The sequence below is a fragment of the Chrysochloris asiatica genome, unplaced genomic scaffold (genome assembly GCF_000296735.1).
Source record: "Chrysochloris asiatica unplaced genomic scaffold, ChrAsi1.0 scaffold00200, whole genome shotgun sequence".
NCBI lineage: Eukaryota > Metazoa > Chordata > Mammalia > Afrosoricida > Chrysochloridae > Chrysochloris > Chrysochloris asiatica.
The window spans coordinates 3,773,888-3,784,545 of record NW_006408718.1 but is presented as its reverse complement, the minus strand read 5'-3'; positions in this window follow the sequence as shown (position 1 = coordinate 3,784,545).

The following is a 10,658-nucleotide window of genomic DNA, read 5'->3' as shown; positions in this document are numbered from 1 at the left end:
TGTTTTAAAATTAAGAAAGGTGTGCGACATGGTTGTATTCTTTCACCATACTTATTCAACCTGTATGCTGAGCAAATCATCCAAGAAGCTGGGTTCTATGGGAAAAAACGTGGCATCAGGATTGGAGGAAGACTCATTAACAACCTGCAATATGCAGATGATACAACCTTGCTTGCTGAAAATAAAGAAGCCTTAAAATATTTACTGATGAAGATCAAAGAGCACAGCCTTCGGTATGGATTACATCTCAATGTGAAGAAAACAAAAATCCTCACCACTGGACTAATAAACAACATTCTTATCAATGGAGAAAAGATTGAAGCTCTCAAGGACTTCATTCTTCTTGGATCAACTATCAATACTCACGGAAGCAGCAGTCAAGAAATCAAACAACATATTGCATTAAGCAAAGTTGCTGCAGAAGACCTTTTTAAAGTGTTGAACAGCAAAGATGTCAGCTTGAGGACTAAGGTGCACCTGACCCAAGTCATGATGTTTTCAATAACCTCATATGTATTCAAATGCTGGGCAGTGAATAAGGAAGACCATAGAAGAATTGATGCCTATGAGTTATGGTGTTGGAGGAGAATATTGATAGTGCCATGGGCTGCCAAAAGAACCAATAGATCCATTTTGGAAAAAGTGCAGCCAGAGTGCCCCTTGGAGGCCAAGATGGCCAAACTTTCTTTCTCATACTTCAGACATATTGTCAGGAGGGACCAGTCACTGGAGAAGGATATCATATTTGTTAAGGTGGAGGGACAGAGAAAAGGAGGAAGACCCCCCAATGAGATGGATTGATCAACTAGCAGCATCGATGGACTCAAGCGTGGCAACAGTAGTGAGGTTGGGCCAGGATTGGGCAGTGTTTCGTTCTGCTTGCAAAAGGTCCCTATGAGTTGGTACCAACTCAATGACACCTAACAACAACAACAAGAATGGTCAGTTGCTCTATCTCTCCATGTCCTCATCTCTGTCTCCATCTATGGTGTCACTGCTTTTCTGTTTAGGGTCCCATGATCCTATCATGCTCTTCTCTCTTGATGATCATAGGGTCCTCTGTTCCTTGAATGTAATATTAACTACTTCCCCTCTTTTTCACAACTTCTACCTGTACAGTTATGACACTTGCAATTAGTCATGACAACAATGGTTCACTATTGAATCAAAAGAAGTCTATCCCCATCTTCTTTCATCAGAACCATCTGGACAAGATGAAAACTATCTGAAACTAAACTCCCTCTTGAAAACTTGTAAGCCAGCCACTTTGTGCCTTTATAGCATTCCTCCCCCCACTCACATTTTAGGTAGCAATGTCTAAGTTGCCCATCCCTATCAACTCTATATATAGAGTGGATAGGCTTGATCCTTGATGTAAAGCTTCCTTCTCTCTCAGTTGGTATTCTGAGCTACTATTACCATAAGTATAGATCTTGATCATCAAATTAAGAACCATATATTTTTAAAGTACAATTACAATTATAGGAACAATAGAACAAAATATTTAGAAAACCTGGAATATATAGTGATTATTTCTAGGAGTCCTGGTGTGGCACCATAGGATAAACAATGGACTGCTAAACACAAGGTCAGCAGTTCAAGCTCACACCAATCACTCCCTGAGAGAAAAATGAGGCTTTACGCTACCATAAAGATTTACAGCCTCCGAAACTCTAAACAGGGTCACTATGAGTTATTTCTATAAAAGCAAAACAAACAAAAACTAAATTATCAAAATAGAAACTGTTTTTTAAAGTATTGATTAATAACATGAAACACAACAGGACAAGTGTAAAACCGATGTTCTCCCATGTAAAGGATCACTCAATTCACAATAAAAACTTTAATAAAAATTTTTCTTTTTTTTAAACTGATGAACCAACTGAAGTTAACCTTATGTGGTAGTGGTGGTTATGTGCTGTGAAGTCGGTTCCAACTCAAAAGCCACATCTTTCTCCCATGGAGCAGCTGGCAGATTTGAACTGTTGACCTTGTAATCCACTACACTACCAGGGCTCCTTAATATTATGTAGATTGTAAAAATGATAATCATAGATAAAATGTAATGTCACATCAAATTTTAAAATGATGAAACTGGCCCTTCTGATAGGAAGCATGTAAAAATCATAACTGTGCAAATATGTTAAAGGAATGTATATAATAAAAATGGTTGTTATTTAGTATGTCAGTGGTAAGTGTTCCATAAAAGACTTCTTGAAATTCCTTTATAATAATATACAGTTCAGAAAAGAAGAAGGGATAGAGCGTAGCTATTCAGGAAGTGCTTTGATTTTTTTAAATTGTTTATCAGCTATATTTATCACAATCTTTTTCTTTTCACTAAAAGCAGTAAACCAGAAGCATCCAGTATTAAAGCAGATATCCCCCCAGTGTGTCCTGTAAGCTTTTCCCCCCACCCACCCACCCACCTGAAAAGCTCCCCTGCTCCCCTCTGGAAAGTCATGTTTTTTCACGCTCAGAGTATGGATAGCAGATTTTAATGTTTACAGCACCAGATATTTCATTGCTTGTGGCACAAGGCTTTTCAACTGAAGTTGAATCAATGCAAATATATTTATTCAGAAACTAAAAGGTTTCTTTTAGTTTTGCCTTTTCAAGACAATAAAATAAGCCAAGAAGTTCTTCACAAGGGACACAACATCTAAAGATGAGTTTAGTTATTCATCTAATGTAGCGGCAAAAGGGAAAAGAAGGGACATCAAAGGTTAAGAAAAAGGAATTTATCATTTTCCTGTGCTTTTTCTTTATTTTTTTCCCCTAGCACTGCCTATCATGAATGTTTTAGCACTTGATGGTTAATGTGTCTAAGAGATTCATTTTTTAGTTTCACATTAACCAATGGTTATGTAATTTTACTTTCTCAAATTATAAGTTTCAAGCACATACTTTAAAGAAAATATCAAAACAATTGAGTCATAGGAAGGTCACACATTCAATTTTAAAGACCCCCAACTCACCTGGTTTAACATATCTATATATATTCGTTTTACTAGCTTTTAAGTGTGCTATATATGCATATATATTTTATTAAAATTTTAATAAATGTAGCAACCTGTACTACAAACAGTAAAATAATTATATCCTTCAGTATTCGTGATTTTTTTTTTAATTGTGTTGAATACCACAATTTCTCATTCACTGGAATTATTAATCTTAAAAGGTCAACTATAAATATCTTTTCTTAATATCTTTGTGACTGGATGGAACAGAGCATCTGCTTAATGAACACAGAGCTTGCCAGTCTGGATTTGCTTTCTGTAGCTATAGGCAAGTGGCAGCTCAATATGGAATTCCTAGAGGCTCAGTAACAGGAACCCAAATCTCTCCGAAGTGCCTGTTCATGTGGGCAGCAAAGACCAAGGGCAGTGAGCTTTCAGGATCTTCCGAGAGGCAAAGAGTGTCAGGAAGTCGTAGGAGCCTCTGTTACATACATAAATAAACTACATGTAACCAGCACCTTAAGGAGCTCTGTAACATAGTGGTTACGAATCGGGCTGCGAACCACAAGGTCAGCAGTTCGAAACTACCAGCTGTTCTGCGGGAGAAAGATGAGGCTTTCTGCTCCCGTAAAGATTTACACCCTCGGAAACCCTGTACAGGGTCACTATGAGTCGGAACCGACTCCACCACACATAACAACAACAACAACCAGCACCTTACTGTTTAGGAGCCATATTTACGGGACAGTGGTAGTTTGAAGGAAATACTCTGCCCTTCCATGTGAGATACCCAGATTTGATTCCTAGCCAATGTACCTCGTGGACAGCCACCACCCACCCATCTCTCAGTGTTACTTAGATGCTGAACAGATGCAGAACTTCCAGACAGGTTGGATTAGGAAGAAAGGTCTGGTGATCTACTTCTGAAAACAGGCCAATGAAAACCTTATAGATCACAAGGCAACCAATCCTGGGGATGGCCAGGACAGGGTGGCATTTCACTCCATTGTTCATGGGGTCACCAGACTCTGAAGCCAACTTGACAGCAGCTAACAACACCAATGTTGTTGTTGTTATGTGCCTACATAAATCTTTACGGGAGCAGAAAGCCTCATCTTTCTCCTACGGAACAGCTGTTAGTTTCGAACTGCTGACCTTGCGGTTTGCAGCCCGATTCGTAACCACTACGCTACAACAACACCAATGTTGTTGTTGTTGTTAAGTGCCGTCGAGTCGGTTTCGACCCATAGCGACCCCGAACAGGGTTTCCGAGGCTGTAAATCTTTACGGGAGCAGATCGCCTAGTCTTTCTCCCGCGAAGCGGCTGGTAGTTTCGAACTGCTGACCTTGCGGGTCTCAGCCCAATTCATAACCACTACGCTACCAGAGCTCCTTACTCACCTTTAAATGGTGTCTCTTCCCTATAGATGCTGGAGCAATCTCAAAGAATCCAGTTAGATAACCATAGCCACTCAGCTAATAGAGCTTCTAACGATGGGATTTTCCATCCCAAATCCTAGAGTCGGTCAAGTATATCGCGATGACTCATGTGCATGGCACTGGACTGCGAACTCCAAGGTCAGCGATTCAAGTCCACCAGCTTCTCCACGAGAGAAAGGAGACTTTCTGCTCCATGAAGATTTAAAGCCTCAGAAACCCTATGCAGGGTCGCTATGAGTCGGAACTGACTCAACAGCACTTAACAACATCAACATGAGGTTTAGAGTCAGACCGACCTGCACTTAAATTCTACCATTTTCCAATCATCTGAACATCTTTGTGTCTTAGCTTCCTCTTGTGTAAAAATGGAGACAATAGGACCCCAGATTGTACAGGGTTGGTGTCAGCATTAAATAACACACATACAGCCCTTAGTCCACAGTGTTCATTCGAATTCTAACTGCTGTCATTGCTGCTGTGGTCTCTGTTTATGGCTCAGAGCTGTTCTCATAAGAAACAGCATGGTGTGGTCGTGAGCAACACTGAGTGAATTCTATCTGGATTCAAATTCCAGAACTGCCGAGAAAAAGCCAAGTGACTCCAGACAGGTTACTCACTCCCTCATTATCTCCTTTTTTTTCTCTGCAAAAGGAAAGCAGTGATGTTTGTTTCTTGTTTCCTAGATGCCAATGAGTCTATTCCAGCCCATGTATGTGAGTGTAGAACTCTACTCTGTAGGGTTTTCAGTGACTGATTTTCAAGATGCAGATCACCACGCCTTTTTTCTGAGGCATCTCTTGAACCTCCAACCTTTTGTTAATAACTATTTGTACCACCCAGGGACCCCAGTAATAATAAAACCTGTCTTCTATTGTGGCTGTAAAGATTGAGTCACACATATGGAAGTTTAAAGTAGGAACAAACATATTAAAAGCACATAATAAATAGTCATCTTTTTAATATTTATTCAATTTGTTTCATATTATTGTCAAACCTACTGCCCTCATTATTTTATCAATTTCTACTGTCTCCCTCTACCTTAACCATGATCCTGACTCTAACTCTATTTTAAAACAGTGAACCGACTAATGTGCAGATTCTGACAATATCTAAAAAGAAAGCCATGCTTCCAGCCTTGGATAAAGGCAGCTGTCATCTATTGCATTAGCTAGGACATCAATCTATAAGTAATGATACAAGGAATCCTATTTTCACTGCCAACAAAGGGTAAAGTCAACAGGTTAGATTAGAATGTTGTTGTTGTTGTTGTTGTTAAGTGCCGCACAATCAGTCCGACTCATTGCACCTCATGCGCAACAGAATGAAACACTTCCCAGTCCTGCGACAGCCTCACAATTGCTGTTATGCTTGAGCCCATGGCTGCTGACACTGTGCCAATCCATCTTGTTGGGGGTCTCCCTCTTTTTCATTGACTCCCCCTATGCTGAGAATGATGTCCTTCTCCAGGGACTGGTCCCTCCTGATAATATGTCTAAAATATGAGAGATGAAATCTGACCATCTAGGCTTCTAAGGAGCGTTCTGGCTGTACTATTGACACAGATTTGTGTGTTCTTTGGGCAGTCCGTGGCGCTGTTATTACTCTTCTCCAACACCCTAACTCAAGTGCATCTATTTGTCTACAGTTTTCCTTATTCACTGTCCAAGTTTCACATGTACATGGCTTGGGTAAGGCACACCTTAAAGATTAGAATACAGAGGAGGAAACAGCATTCTTCTCTCCTTGGACACAGGTTTGTTTTCATAGAGTCAACCAAAAAAGAAAAAAATAAGAAGTGAGATGCAGTTCCTAAGCCCAGATTTTCACAAACCAGTAATTTTGTTCTTTTTAAAGACAAGATGAATGACATAGGACTTTCTGAGACATTGATATATTGTCACATTGAAACATTACAAAAATTAAAGACCCTCCACTCATACCTGAAATGCTTAAAGAGAAAGATATCAGAATGCCAAAAATATGTTGATGCCAAAAATAATCTTTGAGTAAACCACTCCCTAAATGAGAATCAATTGATGTGCATGTATATGTGTGTACACATACATTTAGATGTACATAGAACGATGTCTGTTTATCTCTCATTTCCTATCTGTCAGGTAAAAACCACATCAAAGATTAGCAGGTCAGCATTTGAAAATCACTAGTGTAATGCTCAGTGCAGAACCTAACAGGTGCAAACAAGAACAACACTAGTAGAGAATTAGAATCAGTCAGATCATTTTCATCAGAATATTGGTTTAGCTTCAATTACTGAACTTTTTTTTTTTTTTTAAACCAGCCTTTCCAGAATCCTACTTCCGTTTCCTGCTTCTGTTTGCTAGGAATAAAAATCCTTTCAGGCTTAAGATGGCAAACAGCCTAAGTTCAATAGAACATGGACCACAAACGGGTTAAACTTAAAAATCACAAGCCAGGCCAGTAAATGTAGATGAATGGTCAGGGTTCCTAGAAAGAACAGCTCAGTTTTCCAGATTTCCTGAGGAAGGAGCTGCACAAAGTGGCTGATTTGATTTTGCAGACAGAAGCAGGTAGCACAAATCTAGCAGGAAACAGAGACCTCATGGGAATATTCAGAGAATGCTTAAAAGGAAGCATTTAAATTTTTTTTAAATGACTATTTCAAGCAAAGTTGGCGATAATATGTAAAGGAAAGAGTACAGACTGTATATCCTTCCTCTTAACCGCTTACAAATGACAGCTTAGGCAACTATCTAAACTCCGGTGAGTCTCGGTTTTATCATCTACATAATGCAGAGAGCAGGAATAATACACAGTTTGCAGAGTGAAAGATTAAATTATGATAAATTATATTTACCTGACCATTGTTTTAAAAACACAAGCCTATCCCATTGAGTCGATTCTGACTCATAGCAATATTACCCAGGGTTTCCAAACTGTAAACCTTTAGAGAAGCAGACAGCCTTATCTTTCCCCACAGAGCAGCTAGTGGGTTTGAACCATTAAAAATAGGTAACCTTTAGAATAACAGTGTTCTGTGTGTAGATGCATGCACAGAAACACAGGCTGAATGGATATGAGAGGAAGAGTGGGATATAAATATGTGTGTGTGTATACATATATATATAAAGAGAGAGAGAGAGTCCTGGTGTGGTGCTGAGGGTTAATGCTGCACTGGACTGCAAGGTCAATTTAAACTACAAGGTCAGAGGTTCAAGTTCACCAGTTGCTCCTTGGAAACCCTATGCAGGGTTGTTATGAGTTGGAACCAACTTTACAGCACTTAACAACAACATATATGTTGTTGTTAAGTGCTGTAAAGTTCTTATATATGTGAACTTGAAAGAGAATATTTGTATATTGGGTAACCACAGAGAGATAGCAGGACAACTATTGTTGCATGGAATAGATTGCAGTCACTGAGATGAAACAAAGTGTGTGAGTTATTAAATGTAGAACTGATGATCTTGTCTGTAAATCTTCACCCAATTCACAATAAAAAGCTGAAAGGGGGGGGGGTAACCACTTTAATTTTGCTCATAAGATTCAGACCAATAAGGACCTCTAAGGCTATTTATAAGGAGCTCTGGTAGCGTAGTAGTTACAAATCGGGCTGTGAACCACAAGGTCAGCAGTTCGAAACTACCAGCTGTTCTGCAGGAGAAAGATGAGGCTTTCTGTTCCCGGAAAGATTTACAGCCTTGGAAACCCTGTACAGGGTTGCTATGAGTTGGAACAGACTCCATGGCACACAACAACAACAACAAGGCTATTTATAAGGCACCCTGGTGGTGCAATGGTTAGGCACTCAACTGCTAACCAAAAAGCTGGTGATGCAAACCCACCCAGCAGATCTGTGGGTGTTCAGATCAGATGATCCTTACAGAAACCCTACTCTGTCACTGGGGTTTGGACTTGACCAGTGGCACCTAACAACAACAATAATAGCACCTAACAATAGCAATAACACAGAAAGGCTATATATTTGTCCAACAAGTACTTTTTGGTCACGTATTGCTAGGTCAGGCAGTCTTGAATTCCAGGTCATCACAGCCCAATGGCAAAAATGAGGAGCAGAGAAATAGTGCAATATGACTTGGCAGATTCACAGTAAAAAGCTTAGTCATGAAAGCCCCTGTGGACTATGTCTCTTAAGGTTAGCAGGGGCTCACTGGGGAGGAAGAAAAGGAAGAGCATTTCAGGATGGGGAATGCAAAGATATTGGACCAGGAAACACCTATGTGTATAGGGAAACACGAGCTATCACTTTCTGTTGTTGTTGTTGCTAAATTGCCGTGGAGTCGGTTCCAACTCATAGCAACCCTGTGTAACATTTCCAAGGAGCAGCTGATGGGTTTGAACTGCCAGATTTGTGGTTCAGAGTCCAATGTGGATCTTATAGCGCTACATCTACAAACCAATAAATAACTTATCATGAGAATTTAAATGATTACGCTGTAGTATTAAATACAGCAAAACATCACGAGGAGACAAATATCGCTATCAGATTAACAATCAGCTTCCATTACAGTCAGGACCCCACATAGAAACTCTGGCAACTTTAAAGGGTTAAACTCATGTTCTGGAGTCAGAAAATCAAAAGAGAAGAACACAGTCATCATTTCTCAATCTGGGGGAACTGAAGAAAAAATTCAAGCCTCAACTTTTGTTATTGAAAGATTCTCTGGGCAAATTATTGAATGATGCAGAAAGCATCAAAAGAAGATGGAAGGAATACACAGAGTCATTGTACCAAAAGGAAATGGTTGATTTTTAACCATTTCAAGAGGTAGCATATGATCAAAAACCAATGATACTGAAGGAAGAAGTCCAAGGTGCACTGAAGGAATTGGCAAAGAACAAGACACCAGGAATTGATGGAATACAAATTGAAATCTTTCAAGAAAGTGAGGTGGCACTACAGGCACTCAATCATATCTGCCAAGAAGTTTGGAAGACAACTATCTGGACAACTGATTGGAAGAGACTCATATTTGTGCCCATTCCAAAGAGAGGTGACCCAGTGGAATGCGTAAATCATCAGACAATCTCTTTGATATCCCTTGCAAGCAAAGTTTTACTAAAGGTAATACAGAAACGGGTACAATCATACATTGGCAGAGAACTTCCAGAGAGCCAAGCCCAATTCAGAAGAGGACATGCAATGAGGAATATCATTGCTGATGTCCGATGGATCTTGGCTGAAAGCAGAGAATATCAGAAAGATGTTTGCCTGTGCTTTATTGACTATGCAAAGGCTTTTGATTGTGTGGATCATGACAAGCTATGGACAACATTGCGAAGTATGAGTATTCCAGAACACTTAATTGTGTTCATGAGGAATCTGTACATAGACCAAGCGACAGCTGTTTGAACAGAACATGAGAACACTGAATAGTTTAAAATTAAGGAAGGTGTGCGACAATGTTGTATTCTTTAACCATACTTATTCAACCTGTATGCTGAGCAAATAATCTGAGAAGCTGGGTTATATGGACCTTGTGTAGGGTTTGTGGGAGTCCTGGTGTGGTATTGTGGGTTAATGTGCTGGCCTGCAAAGTTAGTTTGAACCAAGGAGTCAGCAGTTCAAGGTCACCAGCCACTCCTTGGAAACCTTATTCAGGGTTGATATGGGTCAGAACTGACTCAACAGCTATCAACAACAACAACAACGGTAGGCTTTCTGAGGAGTCGCTAGTGAGTTTCAACCACCAACCATGCTGTTCAAATGCACCTTTTGGACTAGCACATTATCCTGCAGTGCCTCATGCTAAGCAAATAATCCAATAACCTAGATTATAAGAAGAATAGCATGGCATCAGTATTGAAAGAAACACATTAACAACATGAGATATGCAGATGATATAATCTTGCAGGCTGAAAGTGAAGAGGACTTAAAATATTTGCTGATGAAGATCAAAGAATGAAGCCTTCAGTGTGGGTTGCACCTCAATGTAAGGAAAACATAGATCCCTCATAACTGGATCTAAAAATAATATCAACATAAATGGAGAAAAGATTGAAGTGGTCTAAGACTTCATTTTGCTTGTATTCACAATCAGCATCCCTAGACACAGCAGTCAAGAAATAAAATATGAATTGTATTAGGCAAATCTTCTACACAATAACAAAAACAATGATATTTGAAGACTAAGGTGAACCTCTCTCAAGCAAAGGTATTTTCAATCACCTCATACGCATGAGGAGGTAAAAGAGATGAACAGAAAAATTCAAAGGTCAATTTGAGAAGACAAGTATTATAATGAAATGTGCAGAGAC